The sequence below is a fragment of the Mustela nigripes genome, chromosome 6, assembly GCF_022355385.1.
Source record: "Mustela nigripes isolate SB6536 chromosome 6, MUSNIG.SB6536, whole genome shotgun sequence".
Taxonomy (NCBI): Eukaryota; Metazoa; Chordata; class Mammalia; order Carnivora; family Mustelidae; genus Mustela; species Mustela nigripes.
Window position 1 is genome coordinate 126,483,581 of NC_081562.1, and position 10,558 is coordinate 126,494,138.

Here is a 10,558-nt window from a genome sequence, read left to right on the forward strand (position 1 = left end):
CTCTGGTTAAGATCCAGTTCTGGTAAGTCAGTCTTTTTATTTTAGAATAAAACTGCTTTCTGGGAGACCTTTGGTCCAATGCCCCTGTATGAGCCTAGAGACTCTGATATTCAGCAGACAGTTTTATTTACGCTCTCTCTTAGGGGGAAAAAAATGGGATTAACAGACTATAACTACTCTTAAGCAACTTACCACAAGGCTCTGCAGGCCATTTCCCAAAAGACAAATATTGCAGCAAAGGAAGAATATGTTATGTTTGCAAAATGCCTGTAAGAATTTTTCTGTCACATAAAATGTGTGCACCTTTGCCAATTAGGATAGTTACTAGAGAAAATCTGCCCTGCAAACATGCCTCCAAAGGGAAGAGAGCCATGGCTAGATGTCTTCTCCATGACATCTTCTATTCTATTCTAGAGGAGGTGTTAAGGGGTAGAACACTGTTGCCCTTTGGAGTAGCAATGTACTCAGGGTCATAGAGCCCAGCGGTATGTTGCAGGCAAATTCCTTCTATCCACTTTTGCCCAAATAAATAAGAGTTCGGGGTTGTTCCAAGATTTTATGAAGAAATATCTCATTTGTCGATGCCCCCAAACCAATGAGAGTAATATCTAGATATTGCTTAATGTGGTTTTGGGTAGAAAAAAAAGGGGACAGTAGAAATACCCTTTGACTAATCATTGACTTTTGGCACCCTGACAGTTCCACTCCTCGCTAACCCTAGAGAATCAGAAGTATGCTTTTGGCAAGGCCCCAAAGCAAATACCTTTTAAGGTCAGTCTACTCTGCAAAAGCTTGCACATAATAATCAATGCATGTTCCATGCACTGATCTGAATCCTACATGCTCTGTTTCCCGAACTGGGCAAATGAAATGAAAATAGAAGCCAAAATATCGTGACTTGCCAAATACCATGGAATTGCATCATATACAAATTAATGAGACGGTATCAAGGGAACTGAAACTTAAGCCTTGGGGATGTGGTAAAAATGGGAGGAGGAGGACAAAAAAGCAGATGGGTGATGAAGAGGAGGAGGAGGAGGAGGAGAGGAGAAGGGCAAGGAAAGGATTTAAGTAGTTCAGGTGATCACCGCCAGAGCCTGCATGAGTGTGTGCAAGGGAGGTCAAATGGCAACTAGGAGTGAGAACTTGCCCAATCTGAGACAATATCCTGGCCAGCAGGACAACAGGGATTCATAAATAGCTCATCCACGAGCTTAGTTTTCCAAAAGTAACTTTCACTAAGTGTTGCCATTAGAACATGCAAAACACCCCCCTACTGAAATTAAACTAGGTGGCAGAATCCGGCACTGCTTCATGAGTTGTACCACTCAATGCCGCTCAATGCCAAGAATATATGCCTATTTTTAAATTATTAGGAATCTTTTTGCCATAAAGTGGTAGATAATGAACAAATTTAAAATATCCCTCAGTGGGCGCCTGGGTGGCTCAGTGGGTTAAGCCACTGCCTTCGGCTCAGGTCATGATCTCAGGGTCCTGGGATCGAGTCCCGCATGGGGCTCTCTGCTCAGCAGGGAGCCTGCTTCCTCCTCTCTCTCTCTTTGCCTGCCTCTCCAACTACTTGTGATTTCTCTCTGTCAAATAAATAAATAAAATCTTAAAAAAAAAATATCCCTCAGTGTGTATACCATATTTAAAAGGCAACTCCTCTTGAAATTACCATCGTACAGACATATGCAAAGTTTGGAATGCTGAAGGGTCAAGAAACAAATTCCTTTGGTGTGTGAAACACACAGGTCCCAAATTAAATCATACTGGGAGGTCTTCATTGGTCATTTTTTTTTTTTGTCTTGAGTTATTATAGGAGGAGGGAGACCAAAAGCTGGTTTTAAGGTCTATTTTCTCTCTATCCTGATTAACATGTGATGTCTTAGTTGAAGCCAACAGTGGTATTTTAAGGAACCAGTGGCACATCTAGTATACATAGTATATTACCCATATTGGACAATCAGAGTGGACCAGGGTTTTTTTTTTTTTTTTTTTGTCTTTTTTTAAGATTTCAATTACTTATTTGAGAGAGAGAGAGAGAGCATGAGTCAGGGTAAGGGGCAGAGGGAGAAGCTGACTCCCCACTGAGCAGGAAATCCAATGTAGGACACCACCCCAAGACCCTGAGATCATGACCTGAGCTGAAGACAGCCACTTAACTGAACCACTCAGAGCCCCAAAGAGTATCAGTTTTAACATCCCCTTCTTCTATATGCCAAAAAGCAGTAATCGTGCAGTAATCGGTAGTAATCACTATTTTCTTGATTTGTTCTATAGTTGTAAAACAGATAATTTATTATTAAATTTAACATTTCAGTTTTAAAAGTATTACTCAAATTAACAAACTATTCCACGTGTGACCTGAAACTTGTGCCTACCAAACAAAAAATAATGCACTTTGCAATTCCTGCTCTTTTGCACAATTTCAAGATTTTAATGCAAGTAGAAGCCCCAAGCGGTCACAGAGAATGACAAATCTGAAGTAAGTCATTTTTTGTCCTCATAATGCTTGTGCTATCACTTTATTTTAAGCCTACTGTCAAATGAAGGAATATGGGATACCACAGGGCTTGGAAAAGGCCATTCAGGCTAGCTCCAGAGAGGCCAAACCTCCGCAAGTGTATTCTGTGAATAAAAACACAGAGAGCGCCCATTGAATAACCGGAAGTTCTCTAAATTAACTTCCAGGTATAATGCAATGGTGATTAAAGGACACCTAATGAAAATGTGCTCATGTCGGGACACCTGGGTGGCTCAGTGGGTTAAGCCTCTGCCTTTGGCTTGGGTCATGATCTCAGGGTCCTGAGCTCAAGCCCCACATCAGGTTCTCTGCTCAGTGGGGAGCCTGCTTCCACCTCTCTGTGCCTGCCTCTCTGCCTACTTGTGATCTCTCTCTCTCTGTCAAATAAATAAAATCTTTAAAAAAAAAAAAAAGAAAAAAGAAAAAAAATGTGCTCATGTGAAGCTCACGTCACAGAAACTCAGCAAGTACCACGGCAGTTATTCAGAACTGATTTTCTTAGGAGTGGTGCATTTTATTATTAATATTATTTAGAATTGTCAGCATGTGATGATTTTTTTAAAAATTGCATTGATTTTTGGTTTGTTTTGTCACTGTTTTTGAATTCTCTGCATCAATGCATTCCTTTATTGACTGCGTCTGGGGCTGACCAGCCTCACTTTCTCTCGCTTGGTCCACCACTCAGAGGACTACTCTGTATCTAAAAACTTAACTTCTTTCACAACATATTAGGTAAATTTTATGGTAATTCATAAGGCGAATATGAGGTACTAATGCCTGCTTGCTTTCTTTTCAAGATTTTATTTATTTGACAGAGAGAGACAGTGAGAGAGGAAACACAAACAGGGAGTGGGAGAGGGAGAAGCAGTCTTCCCGCTGAGAAGCGAGCCTGATGCAGGACTTGATCCCAGGACCCCGGGATCATGACCTGAACTGGAGGCAGATACCTGACTGAGCCACCCAGGCACCCCCATTCTTTTTCTTTCTCTTCTTTTTTTAAAGATTATTTTATTCTGCCATCTCCTAAGACAATCAGGAGTTGAGGTGATAGGTACAAACCAGGAGAAAGACAAATAGATTTTTTGCCCTCCACTGTGGACCCATGACATTGAAAAGGCTTTGGAGAGAACCACCAAGGACACTGTTCCCCTCATGCTGACTGCGAGATATTTAGGGAAAGAGCCCCAATGAGAGAAGCTCTCGGTAGAGCCAAGAAAGTGAAGAAAACAGTCCAAGGTAGTTGGAGGCCAAAGGGCATGTGTTGATCACAGAACGGGAGCTCTGGACGGCGCAGGGAAGGCTGACAGGCGTATGGAAGGGCAGCTGGAGCAGGAAGCTGTTTGGGGCAATGAGGGCTGATGGGAGGGAACTGACAGCGATCAGGGGATCCAGGAGCTACATCCCAGGCTAAGGCCAATGGGAAGAGGCTGTGAAGGCCATGGGTATATGCCCAACAGAGGTCCCCTACTGGAGGGACTTCTTAGACCCACCTGGAAGAAAACCCTAGTGAGGTCTTGAATAGCAGGTTCCTTTTTCTGAGCTTGCTCATGTAGACAACCCCACAGAGGGGGCAGGACTAGAAACCTGGAAGCAAGAATGAATTAGCAGGAGCCCTGACTGAGGAGGCTCTTCACCTGCCTTGGGCCTCTCTTTTTTTACCCTGTGTTTCTCCAAGGACCAATCCTGATTTGAATGGACACATTTTTTCCTAAGATATGTAAATACCAATCATGCTGCCTTATTCTGGGGTAGGGTCTAATGGGTCCCAAACCACGGTGCATTACAAACTTGCCTAAGGAAACTGAAAATACAGAAAGGCACTGACCCCAGCTCAAACCTACTGATAAAGAATCTTAGCAGGATAATTGTAGGAATCGAAATTGAAAGCTACTCACCTGCCTCCCCTTCCAGACCCCAGTAATTGTGATACTTGGGCCAAGAACCAAAGTTTGGTAATAGTTGACAAGAAGTCAGTGAATCTCTTTGAGGAGACATTTATTGGGTGGGGGGCGCGCAAGCCCCTTTCCCTCACCACAGGTATCAGAATTACCCTGGACTCCTAAAAATGCAGATTCTTCACTCCTACCGAGGACTTTAAGGGTGGAGTACCTAGGGGACCAGAGCACCCAAACCCTGAGAACAATTGTTTTAAGGTGGCGTTTTCTAAACTGAGAGAAACAAAGGAATTCTGGAACATTGGCTAAGTATAGAAACTCCACACCCCCCTCTCTTTAGGCCAGTTGAAATAGAATCTTTGGTGAGGGGCCCAGAAATCTTTGAATTCAACAAGTCCCTCCATGTGGTTTTTTATCACTAGGCAAATTAGGAAACACTGGAGACAATAATTCACATTCACTGAATGCACACTATGGTCAGGGTTCCTCCGTCTTTGCTCATTTACTTTGCTCATTCTGCTATATTGGAATTCTCAGTATTTAAGCTATTTTGTTCATTGCCATTTAGTCATTTACTTTGCTCATTTCCCAACAGCAACCGTCTATAGGGCTGTTGTTCCTTCGCAGAACACCCGTCCCTCTTCACCACCCCTCGATGGGTGGATTTTTCCACTTGAATCTCAGGGCAGTCTCATTCCACATATCCACAGCCCCTTAGCCTAGATTCTGAGTTCTCTCAGGCCTGGAGATGAAGCCCGATTTCCAGATCTCTCTATTTTACAAAGCACTCCATAAGCTTCATTGCAGAAGAGAGGAGCTCCGTGTGTATCATTGCTTCTAAGAAATTGGAGTCATTCTGCTTTTTGTCCCAGTGCATTTGGCAGCATAAGAGTCTACCTTGATTTTGAAGATGTGGAGACAGGAGTTGGCAGAAAACCTGCTCTGAAAGCAGAGACCTTTTGAGTTACTCTGGCTGCGAGTCAGAGTCCTGCAGAAATTGAACCAGAAAAGGAACACAGAAAGATCATCTGGTTTGGCTGGCCCTGCGAGCCCGGATGCCGGCCAGGGAAGAGAATTTCAGTGCAGAAAAGAAAGGTAATAGATATTTCCAGTTTCCTGTCACACCCTTCTCCCACATGCTTATCCACATTCTGATCAGCCTTCTGAGACTAATAGTTTCCAGCTTTACTAAAAGCCTACACTCATCTTTCCCTTTCTAATTCCTTTTACACTTACCTGTACTGCACATTTTGTACATTTTAGGCTTCTCTAGTCTCTGATTATTCAATAGCATGAAAGCTAACACTCCCATTCATCTCAAACCTTGAGACAATTACAACAAATGGATATGCTAACGGTTTTCTTATCTTTTCTTATCAATGGTTATCCTAACTCCTTCAACATGAGGATGCTGGGGATTGTTTCGTTTTATTTTGTTTGCTCTGAATTCAAAATTTCTTTCCTGAATCTCAAAATGTACATTAAGTACATATTACTGTTCACAGTTTTCCTTTTTACTTAAAAAAAAAAAAAAAAGCCATTCAGGTTTTTGTTATTTAATCCTAGCAAACGGGAAGGAAAAAAACAAAAACAAAACCTCCATTTTTTTTTTTCCTTCAGATAAAACTAAAAAAGATGATGAGGTTAGTAATTTGCCTGAAATCATACAGTTGATAGAAGCAAGAAGCAGGATTCAGAGCTACGGCTGACTTCCAGGTCTATGTTCTTTCTGCCATCTTGGAATTCTCAGAGTTCAAGGTATTTTGTTCATTGCTTTTGCATGCTTATCTGTTATATCCTCAAATAGATGAAAAAATGTGTTCACAGAAAATTCAGTGCCTCCCTGTATTGGTGTTGTCCCAAAACAGTCAGTAGGAATAACACATAAAAAGAAGTGATGGCTTCTCTTCCCAGCCAGACCAACCTCACTAAATCATTTCCTGAAAGCTTCAAATCAAAAATCTCCTCAACCAAATTGACCTTTCAGGATGTATATGAGAATCACAAATCATTTGATGACATGGCCCAAATATTGGACTGCTGCTCAGACAATCTCAGTGTCACTTGTTGGCCTTCCCATACCCTGTGCGACTTCCTTGCACTCTGCATTTCCACTCAGTAGAAAATTGGCTTGACCGGCATAGGAACTATGTTCTCACCAACAGTTATCCTGGATCATTCAACAGGGAGAAAACTTTACCTTTCTTTCTGCATTGAAAATCACTCACCTGGAACTTTAGAAAGTTCTGTCAGGACATCATTTGAAAATATTTAGTGGTCTGTTTGTTCTGTTCTGTTTTGCAAGCCCTGTCATACAGTTCTGTTCAGACACTTAATTGTAGAATGGATGAGATGGCATGATTTGTAGATCTTTTTCCAAAACTTGAGGTTGAAGAATTCAGAAGAGAGGCAAGATCATCTTTCATCTAAGAAAGGAAGGTCTAGGTATTAAGTAGAGTTTAAATTTTCTGTTTGCTCAACTACCCGTTTCTAGACTATACAACCTGAGGCTGCCAACTTCTCTCCATTGCCCTTGACTCATCCCCAATTTATGCTGCCATCCTTTCTCGCCTTGACTATTGCCATAAACCCTTAACTCTTGCCTTACTGTGGTTTATTCTCCACTCAGCACAGAGATATTTTTAGACAGTAAATCAAATTTTTTTTTGTTTACTCTCCTGTTTAAAACCCTTCAATTTCTTTCCAAGTTGCTTAGAATTAAAGCCCAAACTCCTTGCTGTTGCCTACAAGACACTACAATTCCTGGCCCCCGCCCCCACCTCCAGCCTCATCTCCTACTTCATTACTTAAATATCTGTTGAAAAAATGAATACTTCTCTTAAATTTTCAGGTATATGCCAACTTCACCACAATCATAGTGCTAGAATATAACAAATTTGCTGTCAGGTATTCATGTGGATAGCAACTAATTGGTAAATGTTACAGGCAAACATGTCTATTACCAAAAAACGTTCAGAGCGAGTAGGGGGGTCATGGGTAGCTTCTTGGGGTACACCTCACTGCCAGGGCTGCTGAGCAGTTCATGGTGTCCCCAGCATTTGGCCAAGCCTGCTCTTGGATCCCAGCTCAGGAGGGCCCTCCTGGACCCAGGAATGGACCCTTGTCATGAAGCCAGATGGGGTGCACTGGTGACTCCTTGTGGATGTGATCCCAAGCTTTGAGAGAAGGGACTTCAAGCTGATAGAAATGAAGATATCGCAGGCACCAGAGAACATCCTTGCTGAGCACCACCGTGACCTGAGGAGGAAGACCTTCTACCCAGCCTCATCAGCTACATGAGCTCTGGCCCCATGGTGGCCGTGGTCTAGAAAGGCCCCAACATGGTCTATGCCTCAGGGGCCATGATGGACCCCCAGCTCAGCTGAGGCTGCCCCAGCACCATCAGGGAGGACTTTAGCATCCACATCAGCAGAACATCACCCATGCCAGTGACTCCATGGAGGGGGCCCAGAGGAAGACCAACTATGGTTCCAGTGAGCTGATGAACTAGGCAGATGAAGGCCACCAGAGCAGCATCTGTGGCTGCCTCAGCAGCCACCCAAGATCAACTACCTGTGTCCAAGAACTTGAACCCACTCCTATGGTCTGCCCATCTGTCCCAGACCACCTTGCTGTCTACTTTCTGCCCCACCCCAGGTCAGAGGGTTGAGCAGCCCATTTTCTGTGCCTTTTAGTATCCTAAGTCAACAAGAGATTGGACCAAAGCATTTCTGTAGCAAAGTGCCAGACAATCTTTGGGATGTCTCCCAAAGTATGTAGTGTAACCTCCCATTCCCCAGAGAGAGAGACATTAAAATTCACATATTGTTTGGGGCGGGGGGTTGCTTATTATAGTTTCTGCCATCTCTGAGGTCAGGATGAGGACTTTATGCAAAGTTAAAAGAGTTTGAGAGTAGAAATAAAGCTAAACCTCCCATAAAAAGAAAAAGAAAAAAAAATTCAGCTCCCCGCCGACCCTACCCTCATAGGTATTTGTGAAATCTCTTACTGTTTCCTGTTTAATTGACTGACAACCAAGAAGACAAAATCTTACAATATATCCATAATATGTTAGCCAAAGAGTCTATTCTATAGGGGCACCCTATTTGTGCTAAGGACCATCAGTTGCTTGATACCTATTGGTTAAAATCAATCAAGTAGTAGTAGCTGTTCTGGTAATGACAGATTTGATTATTAACTGGTCATTGTAATCAATTAGAGGGTCTTTAAAATTCATACAAAAGGTATTTTTTAAAGACTCTGCTTTTGGAATTTAAGTAAACAACCATCGTTTATCATTTTTCAAAGCTTACTACCCTTTTATTCTACTAAAAACACCTAATGAGCTCAATAGCTGGGAATTAGTGAAATTTAAAGATGGGGAAGAGAAATGTCAGCACAAGCGTGACCCGTGATTAGCTGACAAACAATGCTCAATTAGTGGATTTCATGTGGGTGATGGGTTTATTAATATGCTGCTTCTATTCTGGGAGTCCTCATTAGAAGACACCACTTCGTCCTCAGCATGTCAAACTTGCTTCCAATGGATGAATTATCATGATATAAAAATAGACTGCAGATGAAACCCTCAATTTCACTTGGGCAAATCCACGAATAAAATAACCTAGATTGTTACTTAAACTTACATTTAGAAAGGTAAGATATTTCAAATAAAAACATAAAATTAGCTGGAAAACATGGACTGTTACTCTAGATTATGATTTTCTTACCTGTCACTTAACAAATATTTATTTATCCAGGTTAGGTAGGTAAAAGAGCTATTTAACAGTAGACTCTTCAAATCATGCTTAATGGCTCAAACTGAGTACTTACTTAAACAGCCAGGGATAGATTTTCATGACCCAATAAGAGGTATGGTCCATAATGTCTATCCTGCATCCCATTTTGTTTACTAGAGTCACCCAAATCTCATGTTAGCCCATTCCGCTTGGAAATCCACTTTAACGGGGCACCTGGGTGGCCCAGTCCTTAAAGCGCCTGCCTTCAGCTCAGGTCATGATCCCAGGGTCCTGGAATTGAGCCCTGCATTGGGCTTCCTGTTCAGCAGGAAGCCTGCTTCTCCCTTTCCCACTCCCCTGGCTTATGTTCCCTCTCTCTCAAATAAATAAGTAAAATCTTAAAAAAAAAAAAAAAAAAGAAAGAAAGAAAAGAAAAGAAAATCCACTTTCACATATGTTATAAACCAACTAGGTTATCTCCCAGAGGCAGATGAAAAAACATGCAGAGTCATATTTCCCAGAGATCTTTAATCTAGACTAAAACTAAATCCAAAGGCTTAAGTATTTTAACATAATTGGAAAGGATCATTTCGTTCCTTACTTTCAAAATATGATCTTTTATATTTAGATCTGAATGACTCAAGTGTGCAGAATCAGCAAACACATGCAGAACACTAAGATAAATTTACACTAACAGGTTTTATTATATTAACTGAAAGTCGTAAGAGCTTCACATGCTCTAATAAGCCCAGGGAATGCACAAGAACTAACAATGCCAAGAACAAATTAAAAAGAAAGTTCAGATGTCAGACTGAGTTCAAAGACATCTTTGGAAATGGTTTATTTTCAAGCTGAAAATTTTCTAACAGACTTGAAAATAAATCTTACCTTATTTAAAGAGAATTTGTAAAAATAATTATTAGCATAAGGAAAGGTCTTGGTTTAAAAAAAAAAAAAGCTGAAGCCTAATGATAACTCTTTTTTAAAAAATCAAATGAAGAAATAAGAGATGGAATATAGTCTATAGGCCATAAGAACTTGGGCACAAATTAAGCATTCTTAAAAACTGAAGCATTGACACCTCAGTAATACTCTGCTCTAGGGGTAAATTACTCCAAAGTATTTCCTTTCCCTCACAGGACCACAGCACAACTTGGACATAAAGGAGAGAGCTGTGTCAGAAACTTCCTTCACACTACAATTTCTCCTCCAAAATCCATTCTGCATTATGTATAAATATTAATACGATGAAATGTGGAAAAAAAAAAAACTTAATCAGGTATACAGAGTGAATCAAGAGAACCTTTTCTTCCCAAAATCAGTTTAGTGAATTTGAAAAACCAAGCAGGAATAAACTATTGGTACCTAAAGGAGCTGGGCCCTGGCTCCCACTTTTT

General features: G+C 41.3%; 1 pseudogene; it reads left to right on the forward strand.

The window, feature by feature from the left end:
* Positions 1-5,477: 5,477 nt before the first annotated feature.
* Positions 5,478-8,092, forward strand: LOC132020414 (nucleoside diphosphate kinase, mitochondrial-like; annotated as a pseudogene).
* The last annotated feature ends 2,466 nt before the right edge of the window (positions 8,093-10,558 follow it).